We start from the raw sequence: 24,490 nt of genomic DNA on the forward strand, positions 1-24,490 counted from the left end.
TTCTAGCTAGATTTTGAATTATAAAATTAAAGTCAATTTTAACTCAAAACCCTATTTTTTGGAGAATTATTTTTAAAGCAAAATTTGGCAATAATTTGAATACAAACTTTGCTCCAAAAATTGTGCTAAATAATTCTAGATGATTTACAATCATAGCCAAACATGTTTTACTAACCTAGCAAGCATAACTAGGGCAAAATAACTCTAAACAAGTGTATGCAACATTCATGTTTCACAAGCATGTTTCGTATGTTTCGAAGCAGGGTTTCAGTTATTATTTACATGATTAGGCATGTATGATTAGGATGCTTGATGATGCATGATATGCATAATTTGCAGTGCCTAAATACTGGCATAACACCGAGGTGTTACAGCTACAATTAGTTATGAGATCAGACACTTACCTTGCTTCCTCCGTGTTTGCAATTGAGGTTGAGCCATCAACATCATTCAAGGAACGAATAAGACACCAGTTAGCACTTGACAAGAATAAAGATCGTAGGGCGTAGCGTTACTCATTGTTGTTCTATTACTAAAGCGACTTGTACAGTGCTGCTGTAGTCATTTTTTACTCTTGTTCTTAGCTAATAGATATTAGCTGCTAATAGATTAGCTAAGAAGTCACAACTAAGGCTTTGTTTAGATCCAAGAAGATAATAGTTAGCTGCTAATAATTAGCTCTTTAAATCCATACAGGTCAGCTAATTATTAGCTTAACTCAAACTAACAACTATTTTACTAATTGAACAAAACTTGCTAATAGCAGCTAATATTAGATGTGATCTATTAGGAGCTAATGGATCGAAATAGAGCCTAATATTAACTGCTATTAACTTGGGTAGAAAACTAGTGAAATAATTGCCATTAGTTTAGTATTCAGCTACCAATTAGCTAAACTATTAGCTTGACCCAGATCAAGAAGCTAATTAGCTAATAATTAGTTCCTTGGATCCAAACAGGACCCTAATCTATGATGTCAGATATTATGCCATGCATTACCTTTAGCTTAGCGCTAGATTTTGGCCAATGACCCCTTTGGAACAAGTTATATCTAGAAATATGACTCAAACTCTAGGAAAATTTTGTGTAATGACCCATACAATTTACGATTTATGCTCGAAATTTGTATTATAGGTAACTTTCCTTTCATACATTTTGTTTCGGGTTGTCAACACAAGGTGGAAACTTATAATTGAAATTCTGGCTGTTTGGATCATTTTATTTGAAGGAATTAAATCTACTTAATAAATTAGGTTATTTAGCTTGGAATTTGACATTCCACCACTTTCCAAAGTTCAAATATAAGTCTATCTCAAATTCATAGGGTGGGAGATGGAAATTGATTCTATGGATCACCATTCTATGTTTCTACTTTGCAACTTATAACACGCTCTTCAACTCGCTCCATACGATAAAAATGCAATACATAAGTATCTCTCTCGTATAGCCAACAATAATATACAAATATAATCCATATACAACAATATGAACTTAATTAATATGTGTCTTCATTATGATTATTAGAATGAATTCAATTCCAAGGATCAAGACGCAAAGAAATTCTACTAAGAAAAGGAATTCTTTTGACGTGTACAACCAACATCCCTTTACCATAAAGGAATAATCCTTCCCATTCCTTACAATTTTGAAGTCCTTTTTATAAGAAGATCATGCATGGAAAATCCATCAGCTTTGAAAACTCTGCCATTGTTTTTTTAATGGAAATCTTGCTCCATTTGAAACCTCATAAAATCTTTACACGATCCTACATAAATCGTACGACAGTGAAATTGTCAATTCGTAGAACTAGGAAACGGATTCATCATAGTACAAAATAGTTGGTTTTTCAGCGGAGAGGAAAACACAAAGAAACGGCCTCGTTTTCTTATTGGGCTCGGCCCATACTTAACACAGCGAACCCAGACATCCATATGTTCTCAGCCCAAAGCCATCGCCAAGTATCCCTCCACCCATTCCTCTCGGCCTCGCTTCTCTCCCGACGCCCTTCACTGCCGGAGCGGCCGGAGCGGCAGGAGCACGCCGCCAGATAACGGGAACCCACAGCTTCCCCGCTCCCGTCGGTTTCTGGTACTATCCTCTCGCTCCCTCTTCGGCCTCCCCTCCACTTGCAGCTCAGCTTCCTCGTTGTGGGGCATGCGGCTTGTTCCCGTCGCCCTTCCCGTGCCGCGCGCGCGAGGTGTTCGACGCATTGCCTCTCTGGGTTCTCGCGCGCGCTGGGCACCATTCCCTTCATGGTGCTTCCCTGTTCCCGCGGACGGGTGTAATGACGCAGCCTCACTGGCACGCGTGCTGCTCCTCTGCTGCTTTGTTTCCAGGACCGGCGGCTGAGCCTATGGCGAGGACACAGGATTCGTGGTCGAACATCCCGCCGGAGCTCGCGGGCCTCGTTCTCCGGCGCCTTCACGCTCACGTTCACCGCGTCCGCTTCGCAGCCGTGTGCCCCCAGTGGCGCTCCGCTGCTCGGCAGGTCCGGCTGCCCCCTCCAGTGCCGCTGCTCGCTCTCAAGGATGGGGACATCTTCTACAGCATGCCCCGGGGTGAGCCGCTCCACTTTGCTGGCTGCAAAACCGACTTCATTTCCACAGCTTCTGGTAACTGGCTGGTGTATCGGCGCTTCTGCGACTTGCTCTTGGTGGACCCCTTCTCTGGTGCCACCACGACCCTTCCTGCACCATCTAGCGTTCATCTCGCCGACGAATCCGAGGGTGATGATTCCATGGACGGTCATGATTCTGTAGACGAGGTTGAGGATTCTGAGTACGGCCATGATTCTGCAGACGAGGGTGATGATTCTGAGGATGGTTCTGCACCATCTAGGGTTCATCTCCCCGACGGAAACAAGGGTGATGATTCCAGGGCTGGTCATGATTCTGCAGACGAGGCTGATGATTCTGAGGATGGTTCTACATCATCCAGCTTTCATCTCCCCAATGAAAACAAAGGTGATGATTCCAGGGCCGGTCATGATTCCACAGTCGAGGGTGAGGATTCTGAGGACAGCCATGATTCTGCAGACGAGGGTGATGATTCTGAGGATGGTTCTACGCTATCTACGGTTCATCTCCTCGACAAAGACGAGGGTGATGATTCCAGGGACGGTCATGATTCCGCAGACGAGGGTGAGGATTCTGAGGGCGGCCATGATTCTGCAGACGTGGGTGATGATTCTGAGGATGGTTCTGTTTACACCGACAGATCAGAGATGCTATCAATGGACGTGAAACACTTTGAAGTGATCAAACTAATGGTGTGCTCGCCCAACCTCATCGCTGCACTGTTAAAAGGTAGTGAAAACAATTGGATTGCAGTGTGCCGGCCAGGAGGCTCCAAGTGATCAGTAGCATGGGACCTGTCTTTGTGGATTACTGACATGGCTTTCTACCAAGGGAAGCTCTACGTTGTTGACTATCATGAGGACCTCTTGGCTCTGGACATCAGTGTGGATGACAAGACGGATGATCCACGGGTTTCTCGTATTGGACGGGTCATCAATGTTTATCAATTTGATAATGAGCTGACCTTGTTGAGGATGCTCTACCTGGTTGAGTCGTGTGGCTCATTGTTGCTGGTGCATAGAAGGATTTTCCATAAGCATGTTCATGGCGACGGACAGATACACACTTTTGCTGGACAGTGTGAGCCCTGATGTTTTGATATTCGAGGCAGACTTTGGGCGATCACAGTGGCGCAGGCTGACGACCCTTGCTGACGATGAGGCACTGTTTTTAGGGCCATGCTCCAGGGCTGTTTGCATGCCTCAGGGTGACTCACCAGGCAATCGCGTGTGGTTTTTGGATGACTACAAGGACTTTCACCTTTGGAATGAGTGGCCTAGCAGCTTGAGTTCTGACACCAGCAGCGTGGCAAACCCCAAGCCTTTCTCGCCTCTGCCAATGATCTCGTGGAGGGGCTTCCTGGCAAATTCAGGTGCTGCATGGCTCTTCCCTTCAAACTGATGCTGTTGGTTGTACGGTTGTTACAATCAAAGCTGTTAAAGGCACCATGTGTTTCTCTGATGGTAGTACGGTGGCCTTCTGGCATTCGCAATGCTGACTTACTTTTGGATGATTATGTTGTGCTTAGCTTTGTGGACTTGTAATGGGAACCTTGTGGAAGAATTCTGTTAGTTGCCAGTAACCTATTCTGTTAAGCATTTGTATGGGGAAGTCGCAGTGGTGCTGTTTGATCTGTGAATGCTGTCTTATCTATCGTCAATCTTTTGTCGTGGAGTAATACTTTGATAGGTTTGTGGGTTGCTTGCTATGCTGTTTTAGGTTAAGCCCATGGTCCTTGTGGGAACTAAGCCAAAAATTTGTTGTATGCATCCCGTGACACTTTCGGACGAAGTGAAATGTTTCTGTTGAGATGGATGGTGTTTCTGGAAGGGGACGATTGGTGCTCTCATCTCATGTTTGTTTCCAAGGAACATGAACAAGTTATAATTGTGTAATTAACCCACTAGGAATTATCACTTGTGTTACTGAATGAGAGTGCCATATGCATCCGTTAGTTTCATTATGCCTGTAGTCATGTACTGTATCATTGCAGGCCTCATTAGATCGCTCACCTTGAAGTTCAGGTGGTTGTTATTATCCCCTTGTGGAAGTTATAGCTCCATATATAGTCATCTCAGTTTGAACATCAGACTATCAGTACTTATCTGATCGTAGTATGGTGCAGTGTAACACACAGTGTTGAGCATCTAAATATCTGTTTAGGAATAGTGCAAACTTAGTTCAAAGTGTTTAACACACAGCTAGCGAATCAGCGTTTCTTCCCTGCAAGACTAAAATATCAGAATCTATAACAAGAACAGGAAAACAGGGTAAATACTTTTTATGGCAGTGACTCACCACTTCAGCATACAAGGAAATGAGGGACCTAACCTCAGCTTCTGCTGCATCAAGAAAGCTTTTCAATGCCTGTTCAACCAATCTTGGTTCAGTCAGTAAAGAAGTCATCGTTATTGTTCACCTACTAGGCCTACTACACATGTAAATTTACTTGAGGTGCGCACTATGCATGCCTAGGCACTTGTCACAACTCACAAGTATGTTGAACATTTACATTTACATGCAATTTTACTGTGGGGATTAACAAATTCAATTGTTTCGTAACATACTTGATGAGTAGAAAGCTCATTATTCACCCAGAAGTGCAAAAGATAAGTTGATTGAAATACCTTGGATGCTGCTTCCAAATAAATTAGGTCTTTATCAAAATCAAGAAGTTCAGGCATTTTCTCATCAAGAAGCTAGCGTGTATAGAAATGGAAAGAAGTTAGCTAAATTATGAATGAAAAAAATGACAGACTAACAGCCACAAAGCAGACGAATAAATCTGGCATGCAAGGAGCAAAGTGGAGTTGCCATGAAACTGGGTTAAAGGTAGATAATATTCATTGATTGGCATTATACAGTGTGGAACATTAGCATGCCAGGCCACTTTTACAAGCATGTGTGGTTATGATGTAAAACAAAAGTAGCACAGTGGCCAGTTGCCCACCTATATAGCACGTGTTTGGATAACTAGAACAAGACTAGTACCTAGACACAATCAGGTGGGAAGCACCCATATTTCTGACTAAAACCATACTTTGCAGTTAACCAGGCACTACCGGAATCCTTAAATTTGCCGAGTGTTTTTGTGTATGCCGAGTGTATTTCCTCGGGCACTCGCGAACAAGTTCTTCGCCGAGTGCTGCAATAAAAACACTCAGAAAAAAACACTTGGCAAAGAGAGGGTTTGCCGAGTGTCAAAAAAAAAACATTCGGCAAAGATGAGGTTTGCCGAGTGTCAGAAAAAACACTCAGCAAAGAAATAAAATCTTTTTTCTAGAAAAGGAGAAGAAAAAAAATGAAAAAAAACTTTACCGAGTGCTCAGATCTAGAACACTTGGCAAAGAAATAAAATCTTTGTTCTGAAAAAGAATGAGAAGAAAAAAAATAAAAAAAATATTTTGCCGAGTGCCCGATCTAAAACACTCGGTAAACAAAAATATCTTCTTTAACACATGTCCCTCTATGAACAGAGAAAAATAAAAGTAAATAAAAAAATTCTTTGTCGACAAACACTGCTTTGCCGAGTGTAGCAAACCTCCTATAATATATAACTCACGGTGACCGTCCTCGAGAGCGCCGGCCCACCCGCCGCCCCCCTGTTCCTCCTCGGTTCCGCGTCCCTCCTGGAGCCCCACTGCCGCTGCCTCCTCCTCAGCCTTCGCAGCAGCATGCTCTCCTGCACGGCGCTCCGCCCACCACCACGGGGCTGACGCTCCCTCCCCCTCCATCGCTTCAAGACAAGCGCCGCCACGAGCCTCCGCAGCAGCAGCAGCAGGAGGAGCCGCATCCGGCGTCGCAGTCTCCCAAGGCCCCGATGGCGGAGGAGACCGCCGCCGCGGCCGCAGCCGCGAAGGAGCGGAAGGAGGAACAGCGGCGGAAGCAGCGCGACGAGGAGGGGCTCCACTTGCTGTTGCTGCTGCTGCTGTGCGCGGAGGCCGTGAACGAGGACAACCTCGACGACGCGCACCAGACTGTGTTTCCATTTTTTCTCCTGTTTTGTTCTTGAATTTGATCTCAATTTCCCGGAGTTTGGGTCAATTCCATGCAATGATTTTTGGGAAATAGGTTCGTGCTAGGTTGAATTGCATCTATGCAAAATTTGGGAGCGTTTCATGGAGTTTTAGTTTGGTTTTCGTTAGATTTTTGGTCGCTCCTTTTTCTTCTGTTCTTGCTTCTTCTCTGTTAGTGTGTTCGTCACTGTATCGAGCAGGAGCAGCTGTCCAGCAGCCCAGCGGCAGCACTACCAGCGCTAAGTGCTCAGGCACCAAGCGAGCTCGCTTGAGCGGTGCTTGCTATGGGTGCTCGTGGCTGGTGCTGGCGGCTGTGGGCTTCGTGGCGTGGCGGCGGGAGGCAAGGGTGGCGGCGGTCGGCTTGTTTTTTTTTTTTTTTTGAAAAGAAAGTTTGCGGAGTGTTTTTTTTTTTTTTTCACTCGGCAGCGTCTTTGTCGAGTGCGCGACAAAAAACACTCGGCAAACTAGTGTTTGCCGTTAAAACATTTACCGAGTGTAACACTCGGTAAACCCTTTGCCGAGTGTTTTTGGGCTTCGCCGAGTGCTCCTGGTACTCGGCAAATCTCCTGTATCCGGTAGTGAGGTAAAGTTAGTCAGGACCAGATAACTCGTTTGAAAGCAGGGAAAATCAATCTAGCTCACCGACAACTCGTTTGAAAGCCGGGAAAAGCAGTCTAACTCACAATATCTTAACGATAACTCTAAACATAAACCCGCCCAGCAAGCTTTAGCCAAAACCTTGGTCAGATTTTCAGACATTTGCCATTGACTTTCTGAAACCTTTGAAGTACACAAGCAAACCCTTGACCACCACCTCCCCAGGACTGTAACTTGCATGGGAGATATTCTCAAAAGAAAATGGTTCAAGGTCAACAAATACATTCCTGAATCTGGTTGGACTGCTATAACTGTAATTCTGTAAACTTAAAGCAAGCTTTGTATAGGCACACATTTAATACAAGCTGATATGGTAAGATCTTAGTATCTATTACAAAGCGAATCCATTGACCGCTTAAGGCAATTGACATATCAATATGGACATATGGTGACAATTGACCTTTGGGGTATTTGGAGTATCCTAGCATTGTTGTCTGATTGTATCAGTTTTTGTCAATTCTAGAGATAAACAGTTACTAATCTTTTTTTTAACACTGAGCTACCATGTACCAAATAGATACTAAACACATGTAGCATGAGTCCATGACTACAACAAAATCATTTATACCCCCACCGTTTGTTTTTAGTAAGAGTATTAGAATTTGAAAAGAACTCTTTAGAGGTAATATTTTCACCACTAATCTCTTTACAATATAGCACCAAGTGCTACAATTGATGTCATCTTAAGAGATATTTGATACATTAATCCATGCAAATAACTTTTGTGCACTAAGTATGCATATAATTTGACTAATCGTTGGTCCAAATTATGAATAGAGTATAATACAAATGCTGGGAATCAACAAACAACAAAAAAAAAGCCTTTTAGCCCCAAGCAAGTTGCAGTAGGCCAGAGTTAAAACCCAACATGAGTCACCAAAGGGAAAAGAAAGAGAATGGAAATAAATACATAGCCATATGGGGCATCAATAATAGTGATATAATCAGGGATCTAAGACTTCTCATGGATAATGACTAATGAAGCTTATTAAATATAAACGAGTCATAAGTCTGATTAGCACCACATCAGCATGTAGAAGGGCTAGTGGCCACTGGAGTACAATCTTGTGTGCTCTGCCATATTAGGGAAGAGAGGCTAGGGGCACACTAATGTTCATATCTAACAAAAGCTGATCATATGAAGTATGTAACATGTGTTCAGTAGTAAAGACCTGTAAGGTTTAACTGATTAAGCATGTGGCAACAGTACATTTATAACAAATCTCAGTGACAAGTGAATACCTTGCATAAATAATGCATCAACGTCATTTTATTATTTCTAGATCTGAAGCCAACAGCAGATCCTGTTCAATCAATCCACAGACAAGGGCATCACGGAAAGTTCTCAGAGAAAAGGCATTGCATATGTCTTCTCTGCAGTTATTTAATAGGAACTTGCTTCTATGCTTCACCCGTTTAATGCGAGTCACACAAATCTTGAAGCACTCCAAGGGGTGAATCATTCAAATTCACTCTTGACTTTGTGCTTTAGGTTGGTGGAACTCCCAGGGGGTGAAGCATAGAAGCACCTTCCTAAAATACCTCGTGCTGTCCCTTGATTTAGTGCATTCCCCAGTGTGAGAATGGTCTGCATTATCTGTCGTAACTTTAGAGACTCTTTGACCTGCATAAATCAAGCCATTAAGCCAGCCATCGGTATAACATATCTCAATATTGTAACAGAGTATTGCCATACCTCCTTTGTTGCATCGTTTATGGTGGTTAGGTTAGTTCTTAGCTCATCTACCTGCGAAAAGGTCAATTATTACAATCACATACAGACACACTACAAAATTATGGAGGAGACACATATTTCAGGCAAGTTGGCTGGGGGTTCACCAAACCTGTGTTGAGAAAGTAATTCTGAAAGCAAAAACTCTTAGCTTGGCCTCTACACGTGGAACTTCACCAGCTCCAGGAAGAACTTGTTAGATTGAACCCTAAACACTAGGTGTAGATCTAGCGGGTAAAGAACATAAATCTGTTGGTGTACCTTAGATAGTGCGCCCGGTCCAGTGCCTAGTGCGCCCGGTCCTGTGCTGACGGTGACACTGGCGGCACTGCGGAGGTGGAGACGATGTCCAGTGGCGACGGCGGAGTCGGTGGGGGCATCCCGTCGCTGGCAGCACTCGCTTTTGATCGGGTTAGATTTACTGTGGGTGGGATTATGGCGGCTCCGGTCAACTTCGTTATTAGAGCCGTGATCCCCACCTCTCTTTTATATGTGCTGTGCGACAAGGGTCCATCAACCGTATTAGGGTTGGGCGCCCCCGATCAGGGTGCAGAGACAAGGGCCCAATAAGCCGTTGGGCCTATTGGTGGAGATCAACTAACATTCTCCCCCTTGATCTCATTACTATCTTTCAATTTCATATCATTTACTTTTGTTCATTTCATTACAGATTAGCGCATAGAGCATGTCTCATCGTCACGGTCCATTGTCGATAGATTTAACAGCTACAACACACTACTCTGTTCTGAAATAGATACTTATCTTTGAGCCTTTTTTTGTCCAGGAATTTTAGGCTTTCCTTTAAACCTATGCTAGCTACACGTTGGGTGGTAAGCCTTTTATAAGCGGATCCGCGAGCATCTTTTCTATACTTATATGCTCAAGACTTTATGACATGATCCCGGACTCTATCTTTCACAACAATATACTTTATGTCAATGTGTTTGGCAGCATCACTTGACTTATTGTTGTGAGCAGACTGTACTGCTGAATTATCATCGCAGTATTACTTAAGTGGTCTATAGATGTCGTCAACCACCTTCAAACCGGGTATGAACTTCTTTAGCCAGTTCACCTGTCCTATTGCCTTATAACACGCTACAAACTGTCATACATTGTGGACGATGTAGTGATAATTTGCTTTGAGCTTTTCCATGAAATAGCTCCCCTTGCGAGAGTGAATACATATCCAGACGTGGATTTTCTATCATCTCCCGTATAATCAGAATCTGAATATCCCACTATATGGAGCGAATCAGATCTTCTATACGTCATCATGAGGCCTTTCGTTCCTTGCAAATAATGCAAGACTTTCTTTACCAATTTCCAGTGTTCTGTTCCAGGATTGCTCTGGAATCTGCCAAGTAACCCAGTAACAAATTCCAAGTCAGGGCGCGTTCATACTTGAGCATATTGCAAGCTTCCGACAACTAAAGCATATGGAACCACTTTTATTTGATCGATCTCATATTGGTTTCTGGGGCATTAAAAATCCCCATATCTGTCGCCCTTGACTATAGGAGCAGGTGAGGGACTATATTTGTGCATACTGAATTTCTTTAAGATTCTTTCTATGTATGTCTTTTGTGACAGTCCTAATACCCCTTTACTTCTATCTCGGTGAATCTCGATCCCTAGAACGAACGAGGCTTCACCAAGATCTTTTATATCAAATTTTGAGGATAAAAACTTCTTTGTCTCCAGTAGTAGACTGACATCACTACTAGCAAGTAAGATATCATCCACATACAGGACAGAGAAGATAAACTTCTCATTCTTAAACTTTGCATAGACACAATTGTCCTCTACATTCTCTTTAAAACCTAAAATTCCTTATTGTCTGATCAAACTTTAAGTACCACTGTCTTGAAGCTTATTTTAATTCATAAATGGATTTCTTTAGGCGGCATCCCATTCGTTCTTTTCCTTCCATGACAAAACCTTTCGGTTGTGCCATGTAAACACTTTCCTCCAAGTCCCCGTTGAGAAATGCCGTCTTTACATCCATCTGATGTAATTCTAAATCGTAATGTGCCACTAATGCCATTATGATTCTGAAGGAATCCTTACATGAGACTAGAGAAAAGGTCTCATTGTAATTAATCCCTTCTCTTTGCGTAAAGCCTTTTGCCACAAGTCTCACTTTATATCTCTCTATATTCCCTTGAGAGTCAAGTTTTATTTTGTAGATCCATTTACAGCCTACTGTTTTGGCTCCTTTAGAAATTATCTTCAAGTCCCAAACTTATAGATCTCATTTCATCTTCCATGGCCTCAAGCCACTTTGATGAATGATCACTTCTCATGGCTTCTTCAAATGAGATGGGATCATCCTCCATTTGAAATTCCTCAGTGTTGTACACTTCATAGTCAGCAGGAATAGCTGATTTTCTAACTCTTTGAGACCTTCTAGGGGCCTCCACATTTGGCACATCTTCTGTTTGAGGCTATTGTTGCTCCCCCTCATGTGTGGCAATAGGTTCTATAGGATCCTGAAGAATAGGTTCCTCATGGTCATTCATTGTTGCCACAGGCGGAATAACAACAGGTGATGACACCACAGTATCTTGCACTATTGGTGCAACAACAACAGGTAGTGAGAAAATTGGCCCATGAATCATTGGAGTGGGTGCATACACCCGCTTCTCTTTAAGGTCAATTTCTCGAGCTACCATGCTCCCCCTCATCAATTCATCCTCTAGGAAGACAGCGTGTCTCGTTTCCACAAACTTTGTATGTCTCTCTAGACAGTAGAAACGAAAACCTTTTGACTTTTCTAGGTAGCCAATGAAATGACAACTTACTGTTTTAGGATCTAGCTTCCCAATGTTTGGGTTAAATCCTTTAGCCTCAGCAGGGCTCCCCCTCACATGTAAGTGTTTAGTGAGGGTACACTTCCTGTCCACAACTCATACGATGTTTTCGGCACCGACTTACTTGGTACTCTATTGAGAATATGAATGGCGGTTTTTAACGCCTCCATCCATAGGCTCATCTATAAGGTGGAGTAACTTATCATACTGCGCACCATATCTATTAGGGTACGATTGCGTCTTTCAGCTACTCCATTCTGCTGAGGTTCGCCTAGTGTAGAATACTGGGCTACTTTGCCATTCTCCTGTAAGAGCCTTGCAAAAGGTCTAGGAATTTGTCCATATGGGGTACGCCGACCGTAGTACTCCCCCATGGTCGGACCTGACTGTCTTATTCTTTAAATTGCGTTGGATTTCAACTTTTGCCTTAAATATCTATATTTATCCAATGCTTTTATTCTTTCTTTGATTGGATAAATGTAGACATAACGGGAGTAATCATCTATGAATGTTATGAACGAATCATTACCATCCACACTCTTTACAGGAAACTAACCACAGATGTCTGTGTAAATGATCTGTAAAATTCCTGCGCTTCGTTTGGCATCTTTCTTAACTTTCTTTACATACTTTTCTTTTATGCATTCTCTGCATTGTTCTAAATCTGAGAGCTCTAATGGAGGAAGAATATTATTCTTAACTAGTCTTTTATTCTCCCCCTCGAAATATGGCCTAAACAATAGTGCCATAATTTCGACGACGCATCGTGAGCTCTCTTATACCACAATTTCCAGATTAACTTTGTCACCAACGCTTTATCAGCTGGGTAGCATATGTCTTTGAAGAGCCAGTGAACTGACTCTTTATTCTATCAAGGTACCGGTGACCGTGTCACACTCTGGGATTGAGCCCACAATTGCAGGCTCAATTGTGTTCTTTATCACAGCCAAAAATTTCTTGTTGGCAGTGACCCACTTTCTATGCACAAGGGCATAGGACATCTTTCGGGATTTCAAAATCCCACTCTTTAGTTGTCCAAACGGCATCATCCTCGTTTGTCTCCCTCACCGGTGCCATAGACTCTGTGGAACACGGTGATGTGACTATCCTAGTCCACCTTAGACAAGATGAAAACCAGGTCAAACCTTTTCTTAACATAAAATAACATCATTTGCATGCCTTGATTCCAACGTTGGTCAAAATCAAAACATACAACTGTTCGTATACACTAATTCTACATCACCATTGGGCAGAAATAGAATTAATGTATAAAATCATTAAAATTCACAACTGTTCTTACACACTAATTCTACATCACCGTTGGGCAGAAATAGAATTAACGCATAAATCATTAAAATTACGATATTGTTATTAACAACGTTGTTCAGAAAATAACAACATCATAATCATGTCAAAATCTCTTTTTCTCCAATTAAATATCACATTAGTTCAAAATAACCGGAGAATCAACAATTTCTTTAGCAGCGGAAAAACTCTCTTTTTCTCCAATTAAATATCACATTAGTTAAAAATAACTGGAGAATCAACAATTTCTTTAGCAGCAGAAAAACTCTCAATTTCTTGAATTTTACCCATAGGAAAAAAATTCTTTTCTATTTTCTTTAAGCCATTAATCAATTTCCAGGAAATAAATATTTACTTGAAAAAGAAAATAAGAAAACTGATTCAAAATTTTTACTGTCTTCGGCCCAACCGGCAAAGCGGCCCATGACCTACAACCGCGCGCGCACTATCCTACGCTCTCCCCCGCGCCCAGGCCACAACCTAGGCCTGGGTCAGGAAAGTGGCCTTGTGCCCGCGCCTGCGTGGGCCGAAACTGGCCCAGTTGCGCTCCGCCGTCGGGTCGCATCCGACGGTCGCCCGAACAAAAACCGCGGACGCCGGTCTTTCCCAAAAACCCTATCTCATTCCGCGACTCCCTTTCTCTCTCTTCGCCGCTCTCCTCTTCCTTTCTCTCTTAGCCACAGCGATGGTGAGTCCGAGCGAGCAGACGGCGGAGAGCGAGCAGAGCCTCGGCGCTGTCGCCGGCCCCCTCGTCGGCGTGCGCGCTCCCCAGCGGGTGAACACGCCGCCGTCGAGCGGCCTAGCCGCGGTGCCTCCTTGGCCGAGCCCGGGTGAAACATCTCCCCCCGGCTCGGCCCTCTTCTCCCGCGCCGGCGAAGGGTTAGCCCGGTGCACGGCAAGGTAGACCCCTTTTCCTTTTTCCCCTTCATCTCCGATTTGGATCTTGTTTTTCTTTTGGGTTTCCATAGCTTCTTCTCGGATTCAACCGATTTGGGGATCTAGGGTTAGGGTTTCTCTTTTCGATTCGATTCGTTCGATTCGGTTCATCTTTTCATTTGATTTCTTTTCTTTTCTATTTATACTGAATCACTCTCTTCCCCTTCTTCATGCGAGTTAGGGTTAGGGTTCGGTTGAACCCAATTCGGTTTTGTCTTGAAGCTTTGGCGAGATAAGCCTCTTCCCCTCTTACCTTTCTTCTCTTTTTGGGCTGGTTCTTCTCGGTTGAGTCCGATTGGGATGGGGATTCGTTCTAGGGTTACATTCTTGGGGTTAGGGTTTCACTGTGTGTCATCCCCGTGGAGTCTTTATGGGTTTTAGGGTTCGGCCTCATGATCCGAGGGCCCTTCCTCTTCACCCAGTTAGGGTTAGGGTTCGGGAACCACTGTTCTTCTTTCTTTTTACTCCTTTCCTTAGATCTGAACTGGGTCTGTTCTTTTCTTGCCACGCGCCGGCGAAGGCATCTTTCCCCGCTCGGTGGCGGTGGTGACCGGGAGTTGGGTGACATCCGCCACTCCCCGATCCCTTTTCTGTTTTCTTTTACCCGATTAGGGTTAGGGTTTCAATCCTAAACGGATTGAACCCTTGTTTTTGATTTCTTTTCAATTTTCAATGCTCTACCCTATACTAGATCTACACATTAGGCAACCTTCGCTCTGATACCATTGTTAGATTGAACCCTAAACACTAGGTGTAGATCTAGTAGGTAAAGAACATAAATCTGTTGGTGTACCTTAGCTAGTGCGCCCGGTCCAGTGCCTAGTGCGCCCGGTCCAGTGCCGACGGTGACGCTGGTGGCACTACGGAGGTGGAGACGATGTCCAGTGGCGACGGCGGAGTCGGTGGGGCATCCCGTCGCTGGCAGCACTCGCTTTTGATCGGGTTAGGTTTGCTGTGGGTGGGATTATGGCGGCTCTGGTCAACTTCATTATTAGAGCCGTGATCCCCACCTCTCTTTTATATGTGCTGTGCGACAGGGGCCCATCAACCATATTAGGGTTGGGCGCCCCCGATCAGGGCGCAGAGACAAGGGCCCATTAGGCCTATTGGTGGAGTTCAACTAACAGAACTACATTGTAGTTTAAAGCTTCCATCAACACATAAAGGAGGCCCTTTCCAAAAAAAAGGAGGCACTGTGTGAAACGAAACACAGAACTCACCTGTTCGCATTTCCCAAGCATTTCTTTGTTGCCATTATAACCCTGAAATGTGAGACAAGGAAAGGACACACATTTATGATAAAAAAACATGTCAAATTCTGATTAGGAAAGCAAGTCAAATCATAAGGCGAGTACAGAAAACATGTGAAAAGAATTACCTTCAACATCTCGATCTCTTCCTTTGTAGGGCAAAACTTAATGAGATTCTCCACTTGGTCATTATCAAGAACAGAAGTGTCCAGAGCCAAAATTGCATTCTGCCAGACACAATCATAAAACAAAATTATGTGGGAGTACAAAATAAGAACCAGACTGGCAGGGATTTATTGGAAGTGCCAACATAACAATGTGCAATGTCATAAGTATGACAAATTACCTAAGAAACAAAAGCATGCATCTAAAAATCATACAGTTCAGCAATGGCTTTAACAAATAATGATCGCATATGCCAGTATTAGCAAAGACTGGCAGGGATTTATTGGAAGTGCCAACATAAACAATGTGCAATGTCATAAGTGTGACAAATTACCTAAGAAACAAAACACGCATCTATAAATCATACAGTTCAGAAATGGCTTTACCAACTAATGATCACATATGCCAGTATTAGCAAAGAGAAACAACAAACGTTCAAGTTGATACTTTTACCATGCACCAATAAAGAATGGTCTAATCTATGAAATTATGATATAATGTAGGGAGTGTAGTGTCAATGTTGCTATGATTTTTTATATACTACAAAATCAATTGATTATGATGCATTTTAGGGTTAACATGGCAGGTACACTGAATAACAGCAGTCACTAAGAGTCATCAACGTATCACAAACTGAAACTGGAGTGCCCACTTTTATTTCTAGTAGAGACAGGTTGGACCAAGAAGTGAACTCACAATCATATCAGGTAGATGCATTTTAATTTTTGTAAGCATTATCTCACAATTATTTGCTCGTCGCATGTCAACCTGAAATGATACACAAACAATTAGTCTGTTGTCTATTGAACAGTGGAATATTTATTCAACATACCAATATGGAAAGAAAATCACAAGTAAATGAAATCATCACATATATTCCATCCAGTCACAAAGGTGACACTTTGGAGACCATGAAATCAATTAGTTCTAAATTGACCTATAATTTGCAGACCATGAAATCAAACAACAAACAATTTGAGATTGGATGTGTTTATAATGTCATAAATGGTCACAGTTGTGTTTGTGGGGCCATGCCATGTCACCTCAGGTTTGAACGCGGACGACCGGCAAAGCCGCTAATAAAAGTCTAAAATTACATCCTTTTTTTTATAAAGGTTGAGTGCTAGAATTACATATAGTAAGATCTCTGACCGCGGGAGAATTCACAACCTCTCGACGCCCCAGCTACTGTTGGCGAACTAGCACAAGATGTGTGCCCTGTTGTGCGGTTTACACACCGTTGACGTGTTTCTTACGCGAATATGCAGGCTCGGGGGTCATTCTTTGTTATTCCTTAAAAAACAATTCCACTTTCTTTGTTCACATGCCGCTTTCTCCACTCGCCGCATCCACCCCTCCGAGATCACGGTGGTCGGTGAGGCGCGGATGCACGCGGTCAGCCAGGCACTACTGGAAGGGGAGGCAACGTCTCCATGGCTGTGATTCCATGAAGTAAGCACTACTACACAAAAAACTTGTGCGAGGCATTTCTAAATGGGGCTCCAAGGCGGGCGGCCTGGTTGCCCGCCTCGGTTATTCGGGGCTGGGCAGCCGGGCCAGCAAGGCTTAAAACAACCGCCTTGGTTAATCCATTTTCGGAGACGGTCACTCTATAAGGCCTGCCTCGGTAAATAGTGGCCCAGCAGGCAGCAAATCTCGGCCTAATATCCCGCTCATTGTATATAAAAGAGATTATAGGGTTTCGTTGTTCAGTTATCCGAGATCTCTCTCTCAGCTCCTCCCACTCCCTCTCTCCCTTCCCCTAATGGTGCGTGGACGCTCCTCTCCTCACCCTCCCTCCCTCTACTCTCCCTCGCTCACTCCTAGGGCTCCGTAGACCTTGTGGCGGCTCCTCCCGACGGGGGCGTGGAGGCCTTGAGCGCGCGCCCAGCGGTGGGGGGCCTCGCGCACACTCCCGGTGGCGGTGTGCCACGCTCCGGTGGCGGGCGTCGTGCGCCCAGTAGTGGGGGGCCCTACAATGGTGGCGCCTCCCGAGCCCGAGCAGCGGTCCCAGTGGCGGCTCCCGACCCCACCTACGGTGGCGGCTTCCCCGGAGGCGGATCCGGCCCTCCCTCTCTCCCTCATCGCACGTCTGGCCAGATCCCATGGAAGCGCTTGTGGATCTGGTGGTGGAGCGGCGGATCCAACTTGGGCTCGTCGATGGGTTCAGAAACGGGCTCACTAGCGGGCTCTGGGCTTTTTTATTTTTTAATCCATTAACCGAGGTGGGCATTTGCAAGGCCCCCGCCTCTGTTAATGCATTAGCCGAGGTGGGCAACCAACTCCGTTAAGGCCGGATTAACCGTGACCTTTCGATGGAGGCAGATGGAATGCCCACCTCGGTTAATCATTTTTGCTGAACTTCCAGGTGCGATCCCCTCCAGGTGCTCGACGTGATCGGCTTCAGGCTCTCCTTCTCCGGAAACCTCTAGGTGCTGAACTTCCTGATTCTCCTCCTGTGGCTCGGCGTCGAGTTCCACAAGTGCGATCCCCTCGGTTGCACCTATTGCATGCATATGCATGAATAAGTACCATGAATGCATAAGATGGATCACGGAGGATGTGATAATAGGAGGTACATGCTATGACAATGATGTGAAGTAGAAAAATGATAACAATGCTAACTCCCTACTAATTGAGTAGGTGCATATCTCTTCTCAATCTACTTACCAATTTCACACAATGCCATGTCTAAACTACATACGGCAGTTACATGTTTACATCATAACTGAAGTTATACTTATCCAAATGCTTTGATGTTAGACTTTCTGGAAAGCTTATAAAATTGCCTACAACTCTTATTTAATCACCAAAAGCCGAATCACAATCTATCATAGCCAAAATAGTAAATCTATGCTTTGCTGTCCAGAATTACATAACGTGAGAAAATAATTATTAACTTATGTTTCAAACATATAATTGGACAAGACCAACTTTACTAACTCATCACACATATCAAAATAATACCAGAAAGTAGGGTGTTCACCACCAAATCATTTCTTTTAATGCTTTTCTTAATTTATTTAATCAATCAGGAGAAATGGTAAACATACATGAGAACTCCACCATTAAATCTACAAAAATTACAGTAGGTACTACATGCTCTAAGTAGACTACCATAAAAAATTCACACCATTTGAGTAAGTATAACAGCCTACATAAAAATGATAAGGCATAATGGCTTAAAATGAAATAATTAGGAAACCTTCATGAAAAGTGTCAAGCAACAGATTTCATATTTTTCCTAGCATCCATAAGGTACTAGGATACTCCCCACAAAATTTCATGGTCACTGGATTCCTAGATAATTTATAAAAATTCACACAAGTATCAATTAGTGATAAAAGAAAAATATATAACTCAAAAACTACACATGCAATGACTCTCAAATTTTAACCAGAGCTTTTACTAAGCAAAACTAGCTTACCCACAAAATTTTACAATTTTTGGATCACAGAAACTCAAGTTATGATTTAAACAAGTTTGCATGCATTCAAAAACACATTTAAAGTTCCTATTTAATTCATCCAAAATTCCTACATCATGTGCTCATATAATATTTTTCTTAAATACTAGACTTCTATGTGAGTCTAACAAAATTTAAATCACCAAATTTGGATCTACACATTTGCAGTTACAAAATTCACAAAATAGCAACAAATCTGCACTTTTGAACTATCCTGTTGCTCAACGGTCGCTGGCAAGCGGGGCCCCCAGGTCAGATGACCCCACCGGTCAGCGACAGGAAACAGGGGAGGTGGCTTGCGACGACGCGGCAGACGGCGTAGCTCGCCGGCTGTGACTCCTCCGGCAAAACCGACCGCACCGTTGTGACTACCTCGACGAACCGCATCTAACCATGCCCTACACGCAACCTCTACCGAGCTTGAGCAAGGACGGCGGCGGGCATGGTGAACGGCGGCGGGGACCGACTGTGCTCTGGCGAGGTCCGGCCTTGTGAGGTGTGGCTAAGCTCGGTATGAGCTTCAGGGGGTCGCGAGGAAGCTAAGGCGCACGCTATCGAGGCAATGGGTGGTCGGGGATGAGCCGGCCATGGTGACGGGGTGCGGCGATGAAACACCGGTGAGGAATGCGCTCGGCACAACGGCTTACCAGGCACTGCTAGTGAGCAAACGAGGGCGCGAGGTGATGGTGGAAGCACAATGGAGATCCTATGGCGGTGTTAGAGTGGCAAGGTGCGAGCTCGTGCCGTCAATGGCGACGGCGGAGCCGCTGTGCTGCTGCTGGGAGTGCTGTGGCGCTTCGGACGAGCGGAGGATGAAAGAGAGTGAATGGGAGGGCAGAGGAGCGTGGCTTTTGCAGTGGACAGCGGCAGCGGTGCCAGGATGGCCACAACGCGTGGCTCGCGTGGTCAGGCGTCCGACGACACGCGGCGCCACGCGGCCAACGAGCTCTGAACCGGTAGTTCACTGTAGCAGTCTGAATTTTTCGTTTCAGTTACCAAATGAACCGACTGACAGCGCTATTTTGACAGTGATTAACTCCTAAACCGTGGCGTATTAGTGGAAGCAATAAACATGAAAGTTGTAGAGCTACCTTCCATCTACAACTTCTATTCAAGGATCAAAGTCTAATTCACAAAGGATTACAAGTTATAACAAGCCAAAGTCGAGTTCATGAAACTGAAATCCAGTATAACACTTAGAAAAATTTTCAATTGTTGAAACAGCTTTCAATCCTGACTTGTGGGCCATTTTTGAACATGTTGTGCACATTTTCATGACTTGGCTTCTAAACAAAATTTGTTCCTTATCAAATTTGCTACAACTTTGTTTTAGGTTGCTCAGACATGCAAACATCCTAAGCTACACTTTTTAAACAGTCAAACCAAAGTGTTAAGGGGTCAAAATGGGTCAAACCATGACTTGGGAACCTAATTAGTCAAAGTGATCAACATGAACAATGTCCCAAATGACATTCTAAATGTAACTAAGTTACTTAAAAGAATTTTTAGCCACCCAAACACTGGTCACACAAGAATCAAGCAAGGTATGTACTGAAACAATGAAAAACACATGAAATGTTACAAATGTTTCATAGTCCTGTTTCACATGTTTCATGATCTTGTTGCATAGCTAACTAACCATGTTTCACAAAAGTGAGTAGCACATGTTGCACTTAAGTGTTGCACACTTTTCATTTTATAAAGGAAACAACACACATGAAACAAAACGATACGTTGTAATGTTTCAAAAACATGTTTCATATGATATAAGCTTGTGAATGAATGAATGATGCTCATGTTCATGAATGCTCCATGATGATTGTGATCATGAAATGTCAAGGTTAAGTGCATGCTTAACACTGAGGGTGTTACAAAGTGGATGCAACCGACCTAGGATGCTTGGCAGCTTAGGGGGTAGAGGCGGCATAAGAAAGGTCCATAGGTTGTCTAAACACATTATAGCCTTACTTGTACGCCGAGTCGACTGAAAACTGGCCTTTCTTTATAATATCGATAATGATATAGACCGAGCGACCGGATGGACGGACATCGCTTCCCACCAAATCATTCTTATCAATTTGTTCTAAGCCTGACCGAATCGTTCTTATCCATTTGTTCTGATCTCAACGACATAGCCTGCTCCCAGGAGCCCAGCACCAACTCCTCCCTCTCCCTTCGATATGCCCTCACCTCACTACCTCCCTCGCCACCGAATCAAGGCGAGCGACGGTGCAGATGACCAACAATGCGTCGGCCGTAGGACAGGTGGGAGTGCGGGCCATGCGAGCTCTACACGCCAGGCCCCGTCGTCGATGACTTTGATGCAAAACAATAGGGTAGAGGTTGCCCTGGCTATGCCGATGAGCTTTGTGCACGCTAGCAGCCACCACCATGCTGTCGAGCTCCATGCATGCGCCACTGAGCCGGCGAGCCTCCATGATGGATGCTCCAGCAAGCAGGCGACAAGAGCTTTGTGTGACGCCGCGCCACTGGTGAGTTGCTTGCGCCGCTGCCGCACTGGTGAGCTTTGCGTCTGCGTTGAGCTCCGCAATGATGAGTATCCACCCACCCAAGCAGCAAGGTGACATTATGTTGAAACCCCATGTTGCAATTGTATGTTCCAGGTGTTTCAACTATTTTGAGATAAATGTTGCAAGATGTTTACCAGTGTAAGGACCATGACGCCTAAGGGGGTGAATTAGGTAACTTAAAAATCTACTTCTAACTATGGCCTCTAATTTTCACCTTAGCAAAACCTATGCAATTAAATAAACTATCTAAATGTGCAACTATGGTTTTACTAGGTGTGTTGCTATCTCTACCACAAAAGAGTTATGCACCCTAGGTTCTAATCCTATCAACTAGCCTATCAAACTAAGCTCAGAAAGTAAGTAAACAACTAAGGTACATAATATAAATGCAGAAGGTAAAAGGGCGATAGAGATGCAAACTCCATCGATGACTCCAGTATTTTTACCGAGGTATCAAGAAGCTCACGCTTCCCCCTAGTCCTCATTGGAGCCTCTCACAAGGAAGCCCTCACAAGGGCCAAGCTCCCAATTGGGTAACTCCGTGGATAGCCTCGGGCCTTCCCACATGTAAGTGGATATCCGATGTGCCTCCCGACAAGCCTCTCTCGGATCGCTCCCTGCCATCTTCACTATCAAGCTTCTGGACAAAATGTCGCGGGCCTTGTTGCCTTCGGTTCATGGTGGTTGCCACACCACAAGCGCGGTTGGTGTGGTCTCGCAAGACTTACAAGCCCCGCCGAGTACAACATTGGTGCACGCAAGCACTAAGTGGTAAGAGGTATGCAAACCTCACTAGCAACTAAGCCTAAGCCAAGAGCAAATGCATATGAGCGTGGTCTAAACATTCTAAGCACTTCGCAAAGCACCTACACTAATCACCAAGTTATCTATTTAGCCTTATGCATATGGAGAGCTCCAATGTGGTGTATCAACACTCTAGCACCTTCCCTTAGCTCTTTCACCCATCTTTTGTCTGGTTGCAACTCATATATATAGCCCCATTGCAAATAGAGCCGTTGGAACCTTGGAAGACTTTTTCTGCGTACCGTCGAACCAAACTTTGATAGACCATCTGTTAGAGTTATAACCCTAGGGTATCTCAAGGCACTGATTAGGTAGCATGCCACGTGACCCGCAATGCATCGGTGAGGAGAGGCCCAAGTGACCGAGGCCTAGCAAAAGATGAGCATCACATGTCAGGAACTTAGGCCGGGGTCGGTCACGACCCATTCTCTAGCCCTAGCTGCACGATGTTTGCAAAGCACACGACCTCTCCCCATTATGACCCTCGAAAGAGATGGGGCGAGGTCGCATCTGGCCAAGCGCTCCTGCTCTGGCAAAAGCGAGCATGCTGCACTGACCCCGCAAGCACCAAGGGGACAACGGTCACCTCAGCCTAGTCAGATACCAACCCTATGCCATGCCACATGGACAAGACAACACCGCCTCAAAGTAGGGATAACGGGTACAAAGACCATCGACTAGATACGGCACGACAATACAGATATACGGACCCACCCACTATGGGATGGGATCCATGACAAGGGTCTCAACATAGAGGCCATCTAGACCGGCTGAAAGCCCTGACCCCGACGATCGGGGTCATGGCCCTTAGCCCCATAAAGCGACTAGGCGATCGATGACCTAGGGCGGCTACCAACTCTCGTGCGATGCCTCAGGAAACCAGTAGATGGCAACGAAGGCCAAGACGGATACCGCGTTGCTGAAAGCTCTAGTTTGGTTTTGGTGAATTGATGAAACCCTAAGTGCTAACCTAGTTTATCAAAGTGATTATGAGATAGGTAGCACTACTCCAAGTGATGAAGCAATGGTGAAAATCATGATGTTGGTGATGGCATGGTGATGATAAAATGCTTGACTTGGATAAGAAGGAAGAAAAAAACAAAAAGCTCAAGGCAAAGGTGAAACTTGATAGGAGTTTTTTTTATTTTGGTGATCAAGACACTTAGTGAGTGTGATCACATTTAGGATCGATAGCTGTACTATTAAGAGGGGTGAAACTCGTATCGAAATGCGGTTATCAAAGTGCCACTAGATGCTCTAACACATTGCATATGCATTTAGCATCTAGTGGAGTGCTAACACCCATGAAAACATTTGTGAAAATATGCTAACACATGTGCACATGGTGATATACTTGGTGATTGGCACATTTGAGCAAGGGTAAAGAAGATAGAGTTGAATGCGCTGGTCACGGGGTGACCGGACGTGTCCGATATCCATACCGGACGCGTCCAATATTCTGGTTAGGCACGGCAGAGTTGACCAGACTCTGGGTCATAGCAGTGACCGAACGCTGAGAAATCACTGTTTAGCGTCCGATCGAGGTGACATGGGGCATAGGTGTTGGTCTAGAGAGGACCGGACGCAGGGGTGCGTCCGGTCGGCCACACCAGACACGTCCGGTCGGCCCAGACCGACTCCGGGAGCTCTCTGGACTCGACCGGACGCTGCGTCTCCTGCGTCCGGTCTGGAGTGACCAGACGCGTCCGGTCAGCCTAGAGTGGCTCTAGGAGCTCTCTGGACTCGACTGGACATTGCGTCTCCCGTGTCCGGTCGTTTTCTAACAGCGCGTCTGATCACTCGTATTACTGTGCACAGTGATAGCCGTTGGGCATGAATGGCTAAATAATTTGAAAGGGACACATGGTGGTCTGGCTGCGACCGGACGCTGTGACCAGACGCAGCAACCGGATGCATTCGATCACCCACTGGATGCGTCCGGTGCACACGACCGGTGTGTCCGATCGTCCCGCAATCAGCCCAATAATTGAGCCAACGGCTCTATTGTTTGGGGGTGTATATAAATATCGTTTGGCTATCTCTAGCTCACTCTCTTGGCCATTTGTATTGACATAGCAACCTTGTGAGCTTAGCCAAAGCCCTCCCACTCATCTTCATCATTGACTCATCATCTTTGTGAGATTGGGAGAGAATCCAAGTGCATTGCTTGAGTGATTGCATCTAGAGGCACTTGGTGTTCGTATTTTGCTGTAGGATTCGCTTGTTACTCTTGGTGATT

At 44.7% G+C, this 24,490-nt stretch overlaps 2 pseudogenes; one reads left to right on the forward strand and one right to left on the reverse strand.

Moving 5' to 3' along the window:
• The first annotated feature begins 1,978 nt into the window (after positions 1 to 1,978).
• Positions 1,979 to 4,300, forward strand: LOC136482304 (uncharacterized; annotated as a pseudogene).
• A 507-nt stretch (positions 4,301 to 4,807) lies between these two features.
• LOC136480217 (formin-like protein 3) lies at positions 4,808 to 18,139 on the reverse strand (annotated as a pseudogene).
• Between the last annotated feature and the right edge of the window lie 6,351 nt (positions 18,140 to 24,490).

Source organism: Miscanthus floridulus, chromosome 9 (assembly GCF_019320115.1).
Source record: "Miscanthus floridulus cultivar M001 chromosome 9, ASM1932011v1, whole genome shotgun sequence".
Taxonomy (NCBI): domain Eukaryota; kingdom Viridiplantae; phylum Streptophyta; class Magnoliopsida; order Poales; family Poaceae; genus Miscanthus; species Miscanthus floridulus.